Source organism: Nyctereutes procyonoides, unplaced genomic scaffold, assembly GCF_905146905.1.
Source record: "Nyctereutes procyonoides isolate TBG_1078 unplaced genomic scaffold, NYPRO_anot_genome, whole genome shotgun sequence".
NCBI classification, from domain to species: Eukaryota; Metazoa; Chordata; class Mammalia; order Carnivora; family Canidae; genus Nyctereutes; species Nyctereutes procyonoides.
Genome location: NW_026575051.1, coordinates 8,713,268 through 8,735,067, shown reverse-complemented (window position 1 = coordinate 8,735,067; position 21,800 = coordinate 8,713,268). Strand labels below are relative to the sequence as shown.

The window sequence follows — 21,800 nt, the reverse complement described above, 5'->3', positions numbered from 1 at the left end:
CTGATTGGTGTCATGACATACTTGTCATTATATACTTTTTAACATTTTCCTTGAGTACGGGAGTGAGGTGGTGTGGCCTCAGGAGGACAGGAGATGGAGATACTGATCTTCCAAATAGAAGTACTGTCCCCACAGAGAAGGGCCTGAGCACCAGGGGGAGTGGTGCATATTTGCCCTTTTAAGGGAAGGCCTATTTGACAGATCCCCACTATGCTGATGTTCCTGAGGATGCCCTACTCCCAGTGACCCTTTCTTAAGTCTCTTAGGGCCTCACTTGAACATCCAAGTCTAAAACCACAGACTCTCAGCTGGAACGCATGTAGCTTTTCACCATAGATTAGAAAATTGAGATCAAAAGAGGAAAAGTCTTATCTGAGGTCACACAGCCAGGAACAGAGCTGAGATTGAAACCCAAGATGCCAGTGTTCAGGCTGTGGTCTAGATCTCATCTTCCCATGTCAGTGGACCCTTTCCCCATCTTGCCCCAGTCCCCCTTTTACTTCTCTCCACCAGTGAAGACCAATTTCTGCAGCTTCATTTAGAAATATCTCCAGTCATGAAGATGCTGTCTGGGCCAGAAGAGGGTTATGGAGATCCTGAAGGCTTCCTTCTTCTCCACTGTGAGAAGGAGGGCTTCTAGCTCCCACCGCCCCCATTTCTCATCTACCCTACTCTAAGCCCTCCTACACCCCAGCAATCTTCCAAGTCAGACGACTGGGATTTGACTCCTGGCTTTGCCCGCCCACCCCAACTGGGTGACCCTAAGCACATTTCATAAGGTCCTAACCTCCCAGAGCCTCAGGTTCTATGATACCAAGATAATCACAGCACCTTCCCCAGTGGGTTTCTGTGAAGAATCAATGCAGTAATGTAGATAAGATACCTGGAGCACACTGGGTACTCTCTAAAGGAGGTCAGCACTGCTGCTGTGCTCATTATCATTATTGCCAGCTCACCCTACCCAGACAGAGCCTGCCACCACAAGCCCTCTTCAAGCACAGCTGGAACCAGGGCCTGGCATTGTAAGAATCTGCCCAGCCTGATTTAGGAAGCCACACAGCTTTGCCTTCAGTCACCAGGAAGTCTGGAACTGAAGGGATGGTCTTCTCCTTCGGCTCCAAACTGACTCTTGTTGGAAGGGGGAACCCTCATCCCTGACTGGACTGGGAGTAGAAAGGGGAAGGGGGCCAAGGATGAGGGTTTCCTCTTCCAACAAGAGTCAGCTTGGAGCCCAAGGAGAAGCCCAGCCCCTCTTGTTCCTTTCTGGGAGATCACTTCACAAAGAGAAACAATAGAAGGGCCCACCTCGAAGGACAACTGAGAAGCAATATAGAAAAATGAGAAGCAACAACAGAATGAAACCCAGTGGACTCTAACACCAGCAGAGGGATTTAACCCACCCCCACCCTCAATCACCTTTCTCTCCGTGAAGATTCACTGAACACCAACACCTCCATGCTCTTCACATTCTGTCTCCTTGACCCCTCCTATTGTCCCTGTGGGATCAAGGTCTTCCCAGGCCCACAGACCAACTGGCCTAAAACAGCAAACTGTCAGGTCATGAGGCATTAGCCCTCCCGTGAGGACTGTAAGGCCCTTTTCAAGGGTCTCCTCCAGTCCTCTGGCTCCTGCCAGACTTCACCTCCTTATTCTCATATCCTTCCACATCATAAAGAAAACATACCTAACTCAGGAGACAAGGGCGAGTCCCAGCTCTGGGACTATCCAGTTATGGGTCAGGGGACCATGGTATTAGTCTCTCTGGGGCTTGGTTTCCTCTGTGTAATGACAGGGTTTGACTGAAGACCCAAGGGCCTGGTCAGTCATACCATTTGGCTTCATCCTATTCCCAAAGATTTCCCCAGGGGCTCTCCTCATCTGCACAGAGCACTCCTCCCACATTCCAGGCCAAGCCAGGAAGTACTTCCTATCATTTGAGTGTAGCACTCCCATTTGGTTTGTAAAGATGAAAACTCTAACCCTTACCCCCAAACTGTGGCCCTCTATAAACCAGTTTTTATACTAACTAGGACTTCAAAAGCCCTATATCATTAAGGCCTGTTCCTAAGTCATAAGTAAAAGCAGAATAATATTAATACTTGAGACTTGGTACGTACTTGAGACTGGGTTATTTCATCCCCATAACAACTCTCTGAGATAGGAGGCATCATCTTAAAGGAGTCATTAAAAAACAAACTGTGGTTCAGAAACTTTAAGTAACTTGCCTAAGGACACATAGCTAGTTAGTGGCATAGCTAGGATTTGAACACATGACTGCTTGACTCTGAAGCTATAAACTGCTAAGCCCCTTGGCACATGCCCAAGAAATACTCTAAGTTGAGCCCTGCTCAGAGCTTTCTCAAGCATTCTATAGATCCAGACTCAATAATTCATGATTGAGCATTCCCTAGGAGCTAGGCCAAGTATTTTCACAGCTCTGCAATCTCATGTCAGCCTCACAAGGACTTTGTGAGGTCGTTATTACTATCCCCCCTGACAGATAATAATATTGAGGTTTATAATGATATTACCAGCAGTTACATGGCTTGTCAATGGCGCTCATTGCTGCTAAGAGGTAGAGCTGAAACTCATAGCTAAATATTCTAACTTCAAGCTCAGCTCTCTTGTGGCAGAACCTAAGATTCTGATTCATAAGCCCTGCCTTTAGTACTTGGGGCCAATACTGTGGCTTTAGACTGTTCATATTGCTTCTTCCTATCCCCTTCCCTTACCTCCATGCACAGGGGTGACAGGGGCAAGGATATGCTATGGCCACTTGCAAAGTGTCTCCCTGGAGCCAGTCACTATGCAGCAACTTTCTGCTTTATCTTATTTATTCCCCCCAATCCTCAAATCACATCACTGTTCCTTCCTAGAGATGACATGAAGACTCCCAAAGCTCAGCCAACTTGCCCAAGGGCCACATCTTACAGGGGAAAGGACAGGCATTGGAGAACAGTGATGTCACATTCAAACAACATGCTTTCAACCAGCTTCTAGCCCATGGAGACCATCTGGACACTGGGGTCATCCTGGTGGTGAGGACACAAGAACAAATAAGGTAAGGTCTCTTTCCTTGAAGGGTCCCTTTTTGGTAGGGAAACCAGAAGGGTTAGGGAAAGAGGTGCTTTGGCAGAAGGGGGACCTGGGAGTAGCCTGGGGCGTGAAAAAGAAGTCAGAAAAGGCTTCCAGGAGGTAACACTGAGCCAGTTTGAAAGAGGTGAGAGAACTAAGGAAAGGTATGGAGGTAAGAAAAGGCTTTCTGGGCAGGGGGAACAGCATAAAAAAGAGAAAAAGCATGATGTGCATGAATCCAAAGTCCCGACCAATGACCTATTAATTTGTGGCTAAATTAATAGGCAACAGGCATCAGCAAAGTATTCAAGGACCTTGGTTTGACAGCAGAGCTCAGGCATCCTGGGGAGTCTGTTCCTTTGCCCCCCTCTCTCTACCAGGTCCCCGGAGTCCTGGTCTGGGAATGGGGCCCAGAATTCCCCAGAGATACTACAAGGAACATAAGGAATGTAAACAATTTCCTGTTCCACAGGCCAGAGATTCCTCCCTATATACTGACCCTTCATGTGTCCCTGGAGGTCACCTAGGAAACAGCCCCAGACATAAGGCCATGACCCAGGGCCTAGCTCCTCAAAGAAGAGTCTGTGCTTTTCCACCCCAGGCCCTCTACCCACCCATCTCCCCACTGCCCACCTCTTACCATGCCTGCTGCTACTTTAAGGCCCTGAAGAGTTTGCTTTGTGGGCAGCAAACAGGCTTGGAGTCCCTGATAACCTTGTCCCTGCACCCCACTCTGTCCAACCTGAAGCAGCCTGAATTGCGGACACCAGACTTGACCCTTGGTAGGGTTCTGTCCAACTGCTATCCGCTCTAAGCACGATACTCCAAACAAGTTACTCAGCCTCTCTGAGCCTCATTGTCCTCACCCACAGAGTGGGGAAATAATCCAGCAGGTACCTTACTGGGCTGTCATGAGAATTAAATCAGTTAGTATTTATAAGGAGCTTAGAACAGTGTCAACATCAGGAACTCCACAGATAAGCCACAGTTATAACTGGGAAGGTACCTGAACACTGACTCTATGTATCATAGAAAGTTCACTCTATGTAAGAATGAATCTGACATATTATGACGGGTTGGCATGTATTACAGGGGCCAAATTCAGTCCATGTTTATAAATACGGTTTTCCTCAAATGCAGCCTCACCCCTTCATGTTAAGTATTGTCTACGGCACCTGGATCTTTATAGAAAATTTGCTGATTTCTGTGTTATTAACTTGAATCATATATAAGTGACAGTATTTGATTATGTTTAATCTATAAAATCAATTTCATATGGTTCAACTTAGTGTATCATACTGGCTTGTCATGTGTCCTGCTGCCTTGCCTGTTTAAACAGAGGGCTGTGCTCTAAATCCAGTGATTCTAATCATAACAAAGTCATGGTCATCATCCATTGAGCACCTACTATGGCCAAGGTTTACCTCAGACTTTCACCACACCCCGCAAGGTTAATAGGACCACTGCAACCCCCTTGTGTAGACGAGGAAATCTGAGGCTCAGAAAGATGTGATGTGTGAGCCTCAGACTTGACCCGCATCTCTAGATCCCACATCTGGTGCACTGTCCCCATGTGGTGCTCCCCAAGAGGTTGCTGGGAGTGAGACTCATGTGATTAGGACAGGAAATGGAGAGCACCAAGACCCCTCATCTCCTCCTACTTCTCTGCTGGTCCATCTCCCAGATAGCACTCAGACCACAGTAGACCAGGCCCAGTCCTGTGACTTCCCGGCCACCCTCAGGACAGTGCTCAGAAGCATCTGACTTGTAGTGACAGCCTCAGGCTGAGCTGGGGGGGGGGGGGCGGGAGCAGGGAGCACTTTCAAAAATAAGCAAGCTCTCTTTCCAGGACTGGGGGAGCTATTTTTAGCAACCGCCTAAATTACGGTTTCCCCCTCTGCTCTGGGAAAGGCAAAGAAAGCAAAAGTAAACGGTCCCCTCCATGTAGGTTGAAGGGTGGGAGATTCAGACAGTGGAGAAGGGAAAAAGAGAATTGGGGTCTTTCTGGGAAAGCAAAACTAAAAATTCCCCAACATGACATTTCTCTGACTCGGGAGTGTAATGTGGCAGTTGTGGATTTTCCAATCGGTTTTCTCATTTTCAGAAATGATCAAGAGAGATAGGTCTCTTTGTCTCACCAGGCTAGAAAACAAGGAGATAATAGCTCTCCTGCGTCACAGTCAAGCACACATTCATTCATTCAACAATGCCCTGAGTGATAGTCATGTACAAAGCAATTTTCTGGGTGTTCTGGATGAACCCAACATCAAATCCTAGCCCCAGTGACTTTACAATCTTGCTGGGGAGGCATGTGCACAAACAGGCCCTGGGCCTAAGCACCCAGGATACCAGGGAAGGGAGGAGGGTCTGGCCCTGGAACAGCAGGAGGGGAGAAGTGACTTCTGGCTAGGGTAATCTGGAACATTCGCCAGAGGACACAGCATTGAAGCTGAGTCTCGGAGGAAACAAAGATGTTGGCACATGTCATGGAAGCCCAAGAAATTCACACACACACAAAAAAAGATATGCTAGTGTGAGGACTTGGGTGTCAAGAAAAACCTCAAGTTGAGCAAGAGGTAAAGGGGAAGTCCAGCTGACCTTTGAACAACACGGGCATTAGCGACACGGATTCCATTACCCTCCCAGTAGAAAATCCACATATAACGTTTGACTCCCCCAAACTTCATTACTAACAGGAAGAACCGCAAGAGATCACTTCTTGCTATTCACGATTTACTGAAGAGACAAACTGTTCACGCGGAGAGGATTAGTGTCACACAGTGCTTTCAGCAGATACAACACTGGAGCTCACCGCAATAGCAACAGGAGGTGGCTTTGAAATGATGACAGCAGTAGAGCATGCACTACAGTTAATTTTATGCAGTTACGATTTAATACGGCATCTTTACGTTTGTTTACATTTCTCTCAACGGTGAACGGCACCACAAATGGTCTGTGTTTGTGCAAGCTTTGATAAATTCTAACTTTTTATGATAGATTTGTATATATTTTATGGTAGCATATGATAAAATATACTAGCATCTACAAAATGTTTATGCATCCACGACACATCTTACTTTTTAATTTTTTTGGTATTTCCAGGCTGTGTAGTTCATCTGCAAGTTTTTTCAAATGGCTGCAAAACTCCAAAAAATTTTCCAATACATTTATTGAAAAGGATCCATGTATAAGTAGACCCACACAGTTCCACAACATGCATGTTGTTTGGGGGTTAGCTATTGTTTTACCAGGCTGAAAGGTAGGACCTAATCAGGTGCAGTGGAAAGCAAAGTCCAGACCAGATGAAGGACAGCCTTGAATGCCAGGTTAAGGAAAACCGCAGAAGGATGGATGGCTGGCTTATAAAGCAAGGAGAGCCTCAGCTGGAATTCAGATCAGGGCTGGGATGCAAACAGGCAATTTCTGATGGCCCTGATGGAGGGAATTGCAGGCAAGAGGGACAGAAGAAGGAAGAACTAGGCAACAGCTCTGTCAGAGTAAGAGTTAATGAGGCCTGGGACTGCTGAAAATGGGGGAGGGGGAGGGATGGATGCTGAGGATGTCACGGAGGGGTGTGCACAACAGCATGTGTGTGAGCTGATGAGGGGGTTTTGGCAAGACATGTACTGGGCACAGAAAACAAGAACATGGGCTGAGATGGAGTGGGAGTGGTGGGGAGCTCTTTGGGCAACAGCTGTGAAGTAAAAGAGAAGAAGGAATTTCAACACCAAGTCTCTGCTACCCATTAGAGCCAGAGGTCTGGGGCACCCAGCCAAAGGGAAACCACCCTACATGTGACACTGGTCGCCTCCCCCCTTCCCGCTTCCGGGAAGCCAAGCCCCTCCTCCCGTTCACACAGATGGTGCTGTCCTTACTGAAAGAGTGCAGGGGAAGACAGCCTATGGCTTCTTCCTGTGTAGCTCCTGCACCAGAGCATCCCAGCATGCTGAGAACCCACGCCATTCAAGACTGCCCACGGCTGGGACGATCTCCCGACTGACCACTCCTTCCGATCTTCTTTTCCTGGGGTCCCAGCACAAAAGCATTCGGTCACTCACAAAAGCAGAACCCGGAGGTGTTGCCAGGGCCGGCCAGCCCTGGGACCCAAGCTAGGCTGTGCACAAGGTCATACTCTGGGCCCCGAGCTGAGTCTTCTTCAGACGTGGTGCCCTCCTTGCCATCCTGCTAGGCCTTCTGCATTCACACCAGGAAAGGCCCTGCATGTGCCTCAGGGCTTCGCTGGACATAAATCCTGGAGCACAGGCACATTCCATCTCTCCAGGGTAGGAGCCAGGGGGAGGGGGAGAATAGGAACTGAGCTGACCCCTAGAAGGCAAATGTGATTGAAAATGTAGACCCAGGTGACCCCTCACCTGTCCCTCACTCTTGTTTATACAATTTCATCTGTTCCTTCATGCATTCTAATAAATACGTGCTGCTGTACACCAAAGTACCATGCTAAGGGCTGGAAAAATACCATGGTAAACAAGAGCTTGGTTTGGTGGGGAAGGGAGAGAATCAAACAAATAAACATAATAAAGCATTGACATGGCTAGAAGTACAAATGTTTGAGTATGAGGAATGTTTGTGGAACTCCATTCCAATGGGGCTTCTATTCCACCCAGAGCACTCTGTTCATACTAATGGTCTAGTGGGGACATCCTATAGTAGAAGAAGTACTGGGAATAATCAGGGTGCCATCCAAGAATCAGGACCAGATGTCCATCCCAGGGTTCATAATACAATAAAAGGCTGAAAGCATCCAAACTACTAAAAAGTAAGGGATTGATTAGCTAGACAGATAGACATAGAGACATATCCAAACACACACGCACACGTGCACACACGCACATGCACACACCCACACACACAGCAGCCTGAAGTGATTATACTTGGGTTGCTGGAGTTTGGGGTTGGTTATTTTTTCACTTTTCTGGATTTTTCCAAATGTCCTATAATGAGCATTTATCATTTTCAACAGAAAAAAAAAGGGATGTTATTTTTAAAAGAAGATAAACCCTAGACCACAAATGAAGAGGCTGAGAATTGAGTCCCGTCTCTGCCCTCGCAGACTACCTAGGACAAGAAAGCATAATTTCTTTGAGCCTTGTCAGTAAATGAGCAGGGCAAACTACATGCTCTCCCGAGCTGCTTCCACTCCTGACACTAGGCTCTGCGCCACAGACTACATGAAGTGCTAAATGATGCTGGTTGAACCGGATCCTATGCTCTGAGCTCCCGATAGTTCATCATTCACTCATTCGCTCATTCATTCAACCACCACTCTTGTTGGCACTCCCTCCATGCCCGTCGCTGCTCTTGGTGTTGGGGATGCAGGAGCAACTAACCAGACCCAGCTTCTCCCCTCACCCCTAGGTCTCCCAAGCTCAGAATCTCCTTCCCCTGTTCTTCTCTTCTATCCCTAACGTCCTATCCTGTTAATGATACCTGCCACCACTTTTCCAAAATGCCTCGGGTACATATGTTTCATTCCCAAACACCACACTCCAGACCTGGTCCAATCTCCCAGTGTCTCATCCTGCAAACGGTTTTTGACTAATGTCTCCAGGAGCACCTGATTCTGCAACCCTTGGTTCGGCATCTCTCCGAGTCCCCAGTTGAAACGGAGAGCCACTTGCTTTCGTTGTTAGGCTTGGCCATTTGGTGGGACTCACAAATTCCATACCAACCAAGCCTTGAAATCAGATCTATATTCTACATGCCAATGAGGACTTGGGAGAACCAGAACTCTCTTGCATGGCTGGTGGGAACATAAAATGATGCTATAGCTATTGTTAAAAAGTGTGGCCATTTCTTAAAAAGTTAAACATCCACCTCCATGTGATCTGGTTGTTCCAATCCTTGGTATTTACCCAAGAGAAACAAAAGCATATGCCTATATAAAGCCTTATTCATGAATGTTCACAGCAGCTTTATCTATAATAAGGTTCCAAACTGCAGGTGCCCAAGTGCCCTCAACAGGTGAATCCATAACAAATTGTATAGTTATCCATAGAATAGAATTCTATGCGGCATTAAAAAGGAACAAATTATTGATACATGCTGCATGTGGATAGAGCTCAATATAATTATGCAAAGTAAAAAAAAAAAAAAAGAAAGCCAGAGGAAAAAGAGGATTTATATTGTACAATTCTGTTTATCTAAAGCTTGAGAGAATGTAAACTAATCCATGGTGACTGGGTGGTTGCCTATGGAGGCAGTGGGGTTTGGCAGGGAGGGGGTGGATTTTAAAAGGGCATAAGGGAACTCTGGGGGATGACAAACATGTTCAAAATCTTGATCATGGTAGAGGTTTCAGAGGTGTATACATAGGTTAAAACATCAAATTATGTACTTTATATAAGCTTACTGTATGTCAATTATACCTCAAGAAAGTTATGAAAAACAAAACAGGTCCATTTATCACCTCACACTGTCAAACCACCCAAGGCTCTGGCCACTACAGCTGGTTACCCTCTAGAAGGCTACTAATATCATATGCTACTGTAAAGATTCTAGGAAAAACCTGAGAGGTGGGGGATAGGAATAAGGAATCTCCCGCCCCAGGCCCAAACCTCAGCTGATCTGGTCTCGCCTTCCAGGAGGCAAGGTGGTGGCACACTGTAAAGAGTATATACTTGCCTTAAGCCTGTGGTTAATATAGTTAAGACAGCAAATTCTACATTGGGTGTATTTCAGCACGTTAAGGATACATATATAAAATAAAGCTAAAATCAGCCCTGGGAATGGGTGAGATTTTTTTCTATGGCTGTTAAAAGATGGCCACACATCAGATTTCTGGGGTTATCTCAGGGTAGGATAACCTGGGGCCCAGGGCTCGTCCTTCCAGGGAGGATTTTGGGGACTGAAAATAGATTGCTCTCCTACCACCATCTCTATCTCAGCCAGACCACACAAGTAAAGCAACTCTCCATGCCTATACCAGGAGAGCTAGTGAGGCAATGAATCACCCACCAGCAATCTACAGACCTGTGGTTAAGTTCCTTGGTCCCTAAAAGCCTCATTTCCCTGGAGGCACATGGATGACAAAGCCCACCTTTAGGGCCACTGTGAGCACCAAATGGAGGAGTACATGTCATGAGGCCAGCACAGCACTGGGCACATCACAGGCCCTCTAGTTCTGTTCCCTTCTCGTCTCCAAGCCCCCAGGCTCCTCACAGTGGTGGCTAAGGTTCAGCACTCAGCCCATGAAAGCAGGAGAAGCTGCAGGGCTTTCAGGAGCAGAGTGAGGAGGGAGTCAGAAGCTCAGTGAAATGCCAACAGACACACACCTGGTTCCATCTGGAAGTCTCTGGGGGTAGGTCTGAGTTGACAGCAGCCCAGGGTCTCTGGGTAGGTTAAAATAGGGCGTTCGAACCCTAGGCTACAGCCCTGGAGTTTGTCTGAAGCAGACGAGATGATGAGGGGAATTGAGAACAGTGGCCATGAAATGGAATTTTCAGGACAAGGCATTGGGAGGGATGCTTTGGATTGAGTAAGGTAGGAAGATGGAGATACCTAACCCTTGTACACTACACAAGCCCAGAACTGACCAAAGAAGAAAAGGAGAGAAGAAGTTCATGCGTTTGAGTATGGGGGAGGGTTCGACTCTGTGATGCAGAGGTGGCTGTGTGGGATGGTTATGTGTGATAGGTATGGTATGTTTCTATTTGTGTATAGTGCATTTGTGGTGTGTGTGTATATGTGTTTATCTCCAGGAAATAAATACATGTGATTCTACTGACTTTTAAGTTTCAGCAGAGAGAAGACCCAGTACAGAGGCAGAGGAAATAGCAATACACTGAAAATCAGCCCCCTTAGTTTATAAGGAGCTACTCAAACATGATAGTACATGAAGTATCACTATGGGGAATGAGAGATCTTGTCTTTTGTTCCCCATGCACCACACCATGGCCTGGGAGGAGAGACCCATTCAAAGGATCCTCACACCTGCCAGGGACCAGAGACTAGACATTCACATTCATCATCTCATTTAACCTCAAGACAACCCAGTGAGGTCAGGACTTTTGACTGAGGAGGACACTGTGGTTCAAAGAGAGGATGACACCCAAACTGGGGCTCTTTCCTATAACACACCATCTCATTCCAACCCAGTGGGGAAGGACCAGGGCACCATAGGAGGGCTTCCAATTCAACCCCAGGTGTGTGTATACACATGTACATATGTACATATGTATGTGCATTCATCCGTGTGTGTATGTGTGTCTAGCAGATGTAACTGGGTTTCCTCTGGGGATATATTATAATAGGGCATCCACTCCCTCTGCCTCTGCTATTTGAAATGTATCCCCAAGCTATTCCACACACCACACTTTTCCACGATATCCAATATGTTTCTAGAAAGAAGGATACTAACATTCACTAAAAACTAGGTTAAGGGAAACGAACTAGGGGTGATGGAAGGGGAGGAGGGCAGGGGGTGGGAGTGAATGGGTGACAGGCACTGAGGAGGGCACTTGACAGGATGAGCACTGGGTGTTATTCTGTATGTTGGTAAACTGAACACCAATAAAAAATAAATTTATCATTAAAAAAAACACAAAAAAACTAGGTTAAGGGGCAGCCTGGGTGGCTCAGTGGTTTAGCACCACCTTCAGCCCAGGGCGTGATCCTGGAGACCCGGGATCGAGTCCCACGTCGGGCTCCCTACATGGAGCCTGCTTCTCCCTCTGCCTGTGTCTCTGCCTCTCTCTCTCTCTCTCTCTCTCTCTCTCTCTCTCTGTCTCTTGTGAATAAATAAATACAATCTTAAAAACAACTAGGTTAAGCTCAAACTTGCACATTTATTTTTACTTAATTATCCTGCAAAGATGATATTATGATCTGTGTTTTTACTTACAGAGAAATGAAGGCTTAGAGAAGGTAAGCAACTGGCCCAAGCTAGTAAAGTTCATAAAAAATGTGAGTCTCAGTTTGGTCGATTCCCAAACTCCAACATAGCCTTCATATGGCACAGAGACAGCAGGGTGTAAATGGCAGCATCCTGTAAACAATAGGTGCCCCCACAGTCATGGGGGCCTCCTATGGTGCCCCAGTCCTTCCCCATCACCCCATGCCAACTCTCAGGGGATAACCCGGACGACTCGTACAGAGAAACCCTGTCCCCCGGCTGCAGACAGCAACCCGGCCCATCATCTTACCACACACACTGAGTCACAGAAAGGTCCTGGCCGTTCCCTCCTCTGGGCCAGCCCCTTGGGCATGTGAGCTGGGTACTCTCAGAAGGGCCCCATGTTTGCTAAGGTTCTCCTGCTGTCGTCCTGAATCTTTAATAATTTTTAACAAGGAGTCTCGCATGTCCATTTTGCACTGGGCCCCGCAAATCATGCAGCTGGCCCTGCCCATCTTCTCTAGCAGCCAGCTCAGGGAGTCTTTCCCAGGAAGAGCAGCCCAGCCAGGCACGCCCTGTGTGTTTCCAAAAATGTTACCCACAGTCCCTGAATGGTCAGGACGGAACAGAGACAAGTTACTTTAATCTGGAGAGGCTTCCTGCCCAAACGGCCTTGATGGGCAGCTCAGGAACTGCCAGACTGCCTCTCGCCCCATCTCTCCTCTGTATCCCACCTCACCTCTCCACTCCACCGTGTCCCCTCATTTCCAACCATGCTGTCCTTCTCCTCCCTGAATGTCCCATTGCTCACGGGATTGAAATTCCCAGAGAGCATGGACATTTCCGCTCGTATCCCCAATTTCCCCATGGGGCTCTTTCAGCACGCGCAGTAGATCTTGATAAGAGGGGATGGATTTAAATAAATTGCAGTATTTCCTGAATTCTTGACCCTATCGTTAGACATACCAGTGGGATATTACATTACACATGCACAGAGACTGTATGGCCTTCTGTAATGGGACAGATGCTAAATGCAAGAGACTGTGATAGCTTTGACATATAGTAAAAACTGACTGAGCTCATGCTACATTTGAGCTCACAGTACTTCCCCCGTGCCATGGTCCCCATGCCCACCTCTGCTTCCTCTCCGTTCTCCATTCCCTCTCAAATCCTACCTTCAATGGGCAGCCTTCCTGATCATCCTAATTTACTTGAATTCTCTAAAATACATTCTGAGCACTCTTAGTCTGCTCTGTTTATAGGACACTTCATCATATACCACTTTGCAGCACCCTATGTTATTTGATTTCTTGTGTTAACTTGATTTTTTTTTTTACACCAATGAACTTTTTCCTTTATCTAGGCTCTGCGCCCCATAGGAATGGTTCTTGGCACAGCGCCATGTATGCCACAGGTCCTCTTCCGGATTGAAAGACATCTAATGAAAGTGGGTGGAAGTGAGGTAGAAAAAAGAGAGAAAGTTATTAATTCCCCAAAAGTAAATCTTCATAGCAAACCCCATAAACTCAGATGCTTTAATCTTTTCTCTTCCAGAGTCCACTGGAGGTCAAAGGCATCCAGACCTTGGTCAGACACCCTCAAGAGGTGTCTCAAGTGACATTCAGCAAGGGGCAGAGGCATGCTCCTTTATAAACCTGCATGGTTAAATCACATCTTGGTATTCCCAGACAAAACTCAGGACATTTTCATTCCTGTTTGTGTCTCTTTTCCCCCTCCTTCCTGCAAGTGAAAGGCATCTCGCGTAAAAGGTGTAAAGATATTGTTCCTCTCCATGTTTTGAGGAATGGGACTCCAGGGGAATGGAGACCCAGGCTCCAGGACCTCAGGCTACAGAAGCCAGGCCAGCCCTCCCAACAGCCACGAGCCCAGGGAGCAGTCTTTGTGTGGACTCCCCCATTTCTAAGCTAGCTTTCTTTGACCCTGACATCCTTGCAAGCTCTGCCTTGATTCTCTCCACCAAAGGGGCTTTAATGACCATCAGGGCACCTCAGCTGCCCTACCAGTGCCCAGTAATGGAGGCCCATGACCCACCTACCCCTAGAACTGCACTTCTGGGTACTTCTTCCTTCCATCCAGTCACCCCTCCTCCAGATCTCCCTCCTTATGATGTTTCAGAACACTGAGATGCTGACACTTGGCCCAACGCTCCACACTCTCTATGCCTCTGATTTCAACCAGCTGCTTCTCCCTGTCTGAAGCAGCTTCTCTCAGGCCCTCTGCAGGCTCCTGGCCACTCACAGGCCAAGCCACACTCCCTTCCCCACAGGTGTGGGGTTAGGAACCCCTCCTTGGCACCCTGCATCTCTCCCACCATCAAACATCACACGGAGCTGCTATTGTGTCCCAAGTTAGAGCCACTGTCACTGGGCTGTGATCTTCTTGAGGTCAGGGACAGTGCCACACAGTTTACCAGGAGCCTGCACAGAGCCTGGCACACAGCAGATGTGCTGGGCCTTGCCAAGGATCGTACCTCGGACCTCCATCCTTCTCTCTTAACCTTGTCTTCCTCCAAACAAACCTTCCATGTCCTTATTTCAGACTAATTCAGTGATGGTCACCCCAAAATCCACCTGTCTCCAGTGTCTACTTCCATATGTCCAGCTATCCACATCTCTGTTCAGATGTGCTCACACAATCCCACCAATTTTCTCTCAATGGATTCCAAATCCCTTCAGACCACCGCTGGTATAAAGGATCCCACAGTCCTGAGGTTCAAAACTACAGAATCATCATTAACTCTTCCTTTGTCTTGAATACTGCTGTGTGCCAGCATTTTATACATATTATCTCAGTTATCACAACAAATCCTTAGCAGTGGATATTCGCATCGTAATTTTACAGACAAGGCAATAGAGGAGGGGGGAGGGTGGCGATGGGAGAGTGTGGTCTCTGAGAAGTCAAAGGACCTGCCCAAGTCACATAATCCACTGAGCCAAGATCAGAGGCAGGTTTTGACAGTTTATCCAGAGCCTCTGTTCTTCCCCACAGCAAACATGCACACATGCTGTTCTCTTCTCTACTTTATGCATTACCCGATTAGTCTTGATGCCCAGTTGAGTCTACCTAGAAATGCTTCCTGTATGATACCTTTGCTCTGGTATGTGGACACTCAGGCCACATTCAGACATGCAGAGTGTGGCCATGTGGTCATAGAGGTGGGGTGGGCGGTGGGGCATCAGAGTCCTGCACATCTGGCTGGCAGCAGCGCTGACCTCGCCTTGGGCTCACTTGGTAAGCTGGTGCATGCTCTAAGCTTGGAACCAGTTCTTCAAGGCATCAACCCTTTCTTACCGGTTTGGCTGATTCCCAGCCCAGGCTGAGGCTGAGCCTCCACCTGTGCCCGTTTACCTTTTTCTTGGCCTCAGGCCAAAACCACCAACAAGCTACAAGCTAGGAGCACATCCAGGTTCTCAGCTCTTTCCTCGATTTAGCTCTTGGATTGCCCACCCTCGGCAGATCTCCAGTGACAGGACACCCTAAGGGACCAGCAAAGCGGATGCAGGTTCCAGGGCCCTTCTCCCAGAGTTTGAGTCAGCAAGGACCCGGGAATCTGCATTCTAACAAGCTCCCCATGTAACCAAGGATGCAAGTAGTTTGATTCACTCTAGGTGCTCTTGCCTCCTCTTACACCTATATCTATACCAACCTTCTTCACAATCACCCCTTCTTTTCCAAGTTGTAATCAAATCCTCCAGGGTTGCCTCACAATTCACTGCATAGTAGAATCACAAGGCATATTGGAAAATATCAACAGCTGGATCACAAGAACCAACTAAAACGGAATCTCTGGGTGTGCGTTGGGCAGCCACGAGGGTAAGCAGCCCATTCCAGTTTACCGTAGATTGTCCTGGTTTTAATAATGAAAGTCCCACATCAAAGGGGACCTCTCAGTCCCAAGGGAAAACTGGAACTGCTGTATGGACCCTATGGGCTCTGGTATTTGTAACTCTCTCCCCTGGCGATTCTAATTTGAAAAACACTGGACTACATCTGGGTGGAAAGAGGTCTCTCCCACTCAGCCAACTGTCCCAGGGCATTCCCTAAAGCCAGAGTTCACCTGCCTTGTTTTCATTTAGGTTGGGGATCTCAAAATGTCCCTAGACTAGCAGCATCCCATTAGGTGAGAACTTATTTAAAAAAAAAAAAAAGTGGAGCCAATTCTAAATTGTTTGCTTTTCTCTCAGCTACTGATAGATCCTTGGCAAGTCCCTACTGAAAGTCAGTGGCACTGATAAGTTTGAGTGAAGTGGGGTTTAAAAAGTTAACTATCAGGCATGAGAGTGCTTGGTGGCAGAGGTGGTTTGAGGCTGGGAGATCAGTCCCAAGAAGGTGTAGTGGTGTTCATAGGGGGCCTGGCTTTGATTCAGATGAAACAAATGTTTACTGACCACTAACTAACCAGCTGGCTTCTTCATTCCAGTTCATTGAATTCAATACTCTGTCAAATACATGGTGTTGGGTAAAATCTGCCTCGCCTTGCTTGAGCTCACAACCATTTGAGAAACTGATGCATGAAGCTGACAGATGGAGGTCACAGTATCACAATGTCAGCCACACTCTGAAAAAGCTGTTCAAGTATATGGCTTTATATCTCTGGCCAAATGGACTACCCAACATCCCACCCAGTGGGGCCAGCTCACAGGTCCAGTCACTGGCCTAGAAGGGTGACCATGGACCGCCCATAGGAGTGGGCTCCTAATCTCATCTCCCAGAACTGGCCATATGCACCCACCCTGTAGGTGGCAGATCCCAGAAAAGGGAGGAAGTATTGGCAGGCCCAGCTCATGACTTCTAGAGTCACTGGTTAGAGATGCCTCGCCTCTTCCCTTGAGGAAGTGATGGAGAGGATGAGGTCTGAGAGAGGACAGCCAGGGCTGTCCCCCGCCTTCCCCCCAGGCACGTTAGAGCCTCTCATGTCCTCACCCCCACCCCTAGAGAAGCTGGCCTGGTCTGGGGAGGGACCCAGGGCACTGATGTTTTATAAAAGTTCCCCAGGATGCTAAGGTGCCATCAGGATTGCATAACTACCCTGGGGAGACCCTCTTCTGGAAATGAGAAGCTGGGGATGTCCTCTCTAAGTGTCAGATCCTTCTTCTGTCACAACCAGGGAAACAAGTCTTCAGGAACATCTCGCCTATGCCCAGCAGACAGAACTGTAAGGATGGGTAATAGCAACAAATGGATCAGCTTTCTCCAAATATCGGTGGACTTGGGGGTTTTCAGCCAGTTTGGAGCCAGACCAGTGAAAGCAGCAGTTCTAGAATCTCCTGGGGGGCTTGTTAAAATGCAGCTCAGTGAGCCCCACCCCCAGAGTGTCTGATTCAGAGGGAGGGCTACGCAGCTGTGGGAAGAGAAGATACAGGCCAATTGGGTCTCCAGCCATGGCTTTGCCACCACCTAGCAGGATGACCTTGCCTGACTCACTCAACCCCTCTGAGGCTCAGCTTCTTCATCTGTCAAACAGACATTGCAGCAGTAATGACCTTATGTGTTTTTTATGAACTGACAAGGGGATACCCAAAGCTCCTAAGGGGGGGTGCATGGCATATAATGGGAATGGGGATAAATTGTAGATATTAATTATTATTTGTAGATATTGTTATTTAGAGATGGCTCCTTTGAAAAGACTGGGTGCAGGTTTTGGATGCAGGCAAGAATATCAAGAGGCAGAAAACCAAGGAGAGAATGAGCCAAGTCTTAAAGGATACAGGGAGAGAAGCCAGAAAAAGAGCGTAAGCCAGTGCACAGAAGTGGCAGAGGGTGGGGGTCTGCTTCAGATCCGGCTGTGAGAGGGGCTGGGACTCAAAGGCACCCAAAATAGAACTTCCTTCTTTCCAAGCTCACAATTTACTCTACCTCCCACCCCCATCTTTCTGGGCCATACTCCACATGCCTCAGTCCAGGCTCATTTGTTAGAACTGCCCCCCCATAACACCCCCACCCCTACCCTAGGGACTCAAGGAATCTTAGCAATGTGTCCAATTCTTGCGCTGGAGGACCAGAAGCAAAATCAAAGGGGGGGAAATGCTCTCTCTAGGCCTGTGTCATTGTAGGACTTCCCACAGTCCCCCAGTCCTCCTCTCCCCAAAAGATGGCTGTTCTGAGTCAGCATCTGGTTAGAAGTATCCAGACCAACAGGGGACCCCAATGGCTTGCCTCCCCTCAACCATGAAGCCCCCTGTGCCATCTCCGCCAACTCATGTCCCTTCCCTCTTTCAGAACTAGACTCAGTACTCATCTCCCTGAATGTTACATGATTGCAAAAGTTTCTCCTTCCATGCATCCACCCATTCCTTCCATCCATTGCACAAGTGTTCACTGTGCACCTACTCCCTGACCAGGCACCGTGCTGGGCAGCAGGAATTCCAGTGTGAAGAAGGCACAGTCCCTTCCCTGCTGTGGGCTGAGGAAGAGAACACAAGATCTGGAGCTCACATGGTCAGAAGGAGAAAACAGGGCCCCTTGTCATACTCTACAAGTTCATGCTCTTGCTCTTTGATCCTCTTCTAATGTGAGAAGAGATCTCCCAGCCACTGGTGGGATGTGCCAAATCTTCCTCCTCCTCCTCCTCCTCCTTTCTCTCTAGCACACACAAAACACATCAAAGACAACACACCCATATCAGACACAGATAACACACTTCATGGCTCCATGTTCTTTCCATCCTGTAGATTTTAGAAATTTGCGTGAGTGTCAGGGCTTGTCTTCTTCAGTAACTGCCCTCACCCCTCTAGCTGGCATCTTAACTTTATTGACCTTCTTGGATGTCCCAGACACTGGACATAGAACAAAGAATAAGATTAATTCCTGAGATCCAAGCCTAGTAGGAGAGCCAGGCACTTAAACAGAGAGTCATAACGCCACATAGGACACTCAAGCAAGACATGGTGATGTGAGTAGAAAGAAGCATCTAATATATCCCTGTTGTCGACAAGAAGGATACCAGGGGAGGCTTCCTGGAGGAGGCAGGAATCCATGTGCAAGTAGTATGATTGTAAGTGGATTTTCTCCCTCCTTTTATTTAAAGTTAACGTTATAATACCAAGAACTACTTATGTAATAAAAGCTAAATTTATAGAGCATGAAGCCGTTTCACCCTGGCTATTTTTAGGTGGTGCCCAGATACCCACCTTGGCCTTTCAACTCCAGTGCAAATGAAGGCCAGAGCGGAGTTTTCAAATATGGCACTACAGTCCTTAATAGCTGGAAAACAGCTCCCAGCAGCCCGAGAAGGGCAGAGCTTCAGCAGACTGGAGGGCTGAGAGTTAGAGCTGTACCAGGATGTGCAAAGAAGGAACTCAGCTGCTAGTCAAAGGCCTCTTTAACTCGGGAAGCAGAGTGGGGAGGAGGCTGTCACCCCACATTTTTGTCAAGCATGGTAATCCGAACAGGTAGCAAAAATCACTGCTGTCAAGACTGAACGAGAACAGAAGGATGTAGGTTTCCACATGCACAGGAAGAGGAGAGAACCAGAAGCCCGAACAGCCCTTGCTACTGTGAATGGAGATCCCCTCTGACAGGAGGGGTCTGCCCTCATATTTACCCCTGCTTACGTTGACTGGAGCCAATCCCTCTTTCTCTGGGGATTTTACCAATTATTCAAGGGGCCACATTTTATTTTACTGAGCGCTGCCTGAAGAACTTTGGCCCTGAGACTCCTTTCTGAGAAGCAGCAAAGGCCTCAGATAGGATTGGGTTGAGAATTTAGAATTTTAACTTTTTTTAAAAAAATATTTTATTTATTTGACAGAGAGAGAAAGAGAGAGCACAAGTAGGGGGAGCAGCAGGCAGAGGGAGAGGAAGAAGCAGACTCCCCACTGAGCAGGGAGCCTGGTGCAGGGCTCCATTCCAGGACCCCGGGGTCGTGGCCTGGGATGAAGGCAGACGTTGAACCGACTGAGCCACCCAGGTGCCCCTAGAATTTTAACTTCTAAACTTGGCTCTGCCACTAACTAGTCATAAGACCTCAAGAAAGTCCACTTCTTTGAGTCTCACCTTTTTCATCTGTACAAACAGAATATGACGGGACATACCCTGTAACATAGCCATGAGGAGTAACTGACAGTTCAGGAATAATCCTGCATGTCTGATACACAGTATTGTACAAGGAAAATATTTAAAATATTTCCTAATATATTTTGCCCCTGGGAAATCCAGGTGTTTCTTTTTTTTCTTTTTTTTCCCTCTCTTTCTTTTCTCTTGTACTCTTCTAATATCAGAGCTAAGCCATGACCTTATTTCCCCAGGCAAAGAACACTGTGAGCCCCCAGGATACAAAAGTCAACAGAGTAGGGAATGGCTGCCAAGAAGTAATGCTGTTTTCTCTAGTCAGGAATTGAGAAGAGACCTTTCTAGGACTAGGAGGGAAATGAAGTAAATGACCAGGATTTCATTACTCCCTTCCCCACCAGGGGGTTGGGGACAGGCACTTCATTAGAAATGACCCAGTGACTCAGAGAATCCCAGAACAGGGAAACACCATGGCCCTTGGACAAGTCCTGCCTTTGGCAGGGCTCAGAGCAATATGGTGCTGCCACACCCCACGAAGGTTAGCAAGAACCAGGGGCTGTCCTCGGGCCCACCCATCTCGAGTCCTCACATCCAGAGAAGAGCTGGACACTCAAGCCCTGCAGGGACAGGTGGTGGTCCCAGAAAAGCCAGGAAGCTTTGGCCTGAGGAAGTCAAAGCTTCAGCAGCAGGTGCCAGGTCCCCCTTCCAAAGCCCCAGGGACAAAAGACCAGAAGTGGCCCCTTCAGTGGATCTCAGCACAGGGACTCCTGAAGCAGAAGGAACATAGAACAAATTGGTGGAGATCAGCAGGGACCCTGGTGGCCCCCAAGGTCCCCACAGGGAGACACCCTCACACAGGGAGTCTGAATTGGGATTTCACTGGACTGTGGGCCATTGTCTCACATCAGAACAGGCTAAAGCACTTTTATTTATTGAGCTAAGATATTTATGGCAAGTTACCAACTACAGGGAATCATTGTTTTTCCTTGCACAGGGGAGTTGTATATATTTTTACCTCCCATTTCAGTAAGGCTTTGGTAAATATTAACTGCTATCATCGTCATCATCAACAACATAAGTTATTTTCAGATTGACACAGAGGGTGGGAAGATGAAGGCAAGCACAAACAGCCCCACTTGTTTCAGGTCTGAGTCCCAGGCACACCCCCTTTCACCCAGGTTTGCTGCTAACTCATCTGTCCACTCCTCTGGCCTAGACTCTGTTCCTGCCTGGCCTGTGAGGTAGGGGCTACAGAGCCCCTCCCCTCCCACCAGCAACCTGGCTGTGGTCACGAGCCAGAGCTGGGGAGTCAAGCTCCCTAAGCACAGATCCCAGCACTGCTTCTCTTCGGCTGTCATCCCTGGCAAGTTGCCATACCTCCCTGTGCCTCAGTGGCCCCATCTGAACACAAGAATAACAGCAACATGCTTCCTAAGGTTACTGTGAGGGTTAAATAGTGGGCCTGTACGGTGGCGAGGGAGAGCCTGGCCCCTGGCAAAGCACCAACAATTGCACACTTTTCTCAAGGTTTTCCATCACCATTAGAAATAACCCCCCTCCCATTTTCCACAGACTGAGTAGCATGTGAGATATTACTGCTTTCTTATTATCTCTCTCCTTGAGACATTTTTGTTCATCATCCATTGCTATATCCCCAGGGCCTAGTCTTACCCCCTAGCACATAGTAGGCCTTTGTATTAAAGGAGGAATTCCTATGAAACTTTACTAACTTAAAACCTTAGGCAGATTATGGAATTCATGCCTCAGTTTACTCATTCAGAAAATGGGGTTCAGTGCCCCATACTGATGGGAGGATTAAATGAGATGACATTTGTGAATATGC

The 21,800-nt window shown here is 47.7% G+C and overlaps 1 protein-coding gene across 4 annotated transcripts in view; it reads right to left on the bottom strand.

Moving 5' to 3' along the window:
* DAAM2 (dishevelled associated activator of morphogenesis 2) overlaps nt 1-21,800 on the bottom strand; it is a 115,918-nt gene that overhangs the window by 56,543 nt on the left and 37,575 nt on the right. Inside the window, exon 1 of one of the 4 annotated variants that reach the window (XM_055329773.1) lies at nt 12,237-12,253. The exons of the other annotated variants lie outside the window; for them this stretch is intronic. The gene's annotated coding sequence lies outside the window, so the exon portion shown is untranslated. Of the gene's footprint in view, nt 1-12,236; nt 12,254-21,800 lie in introns of those variants that run through there. 4 annotated transcript variants of the gene reach the window in all.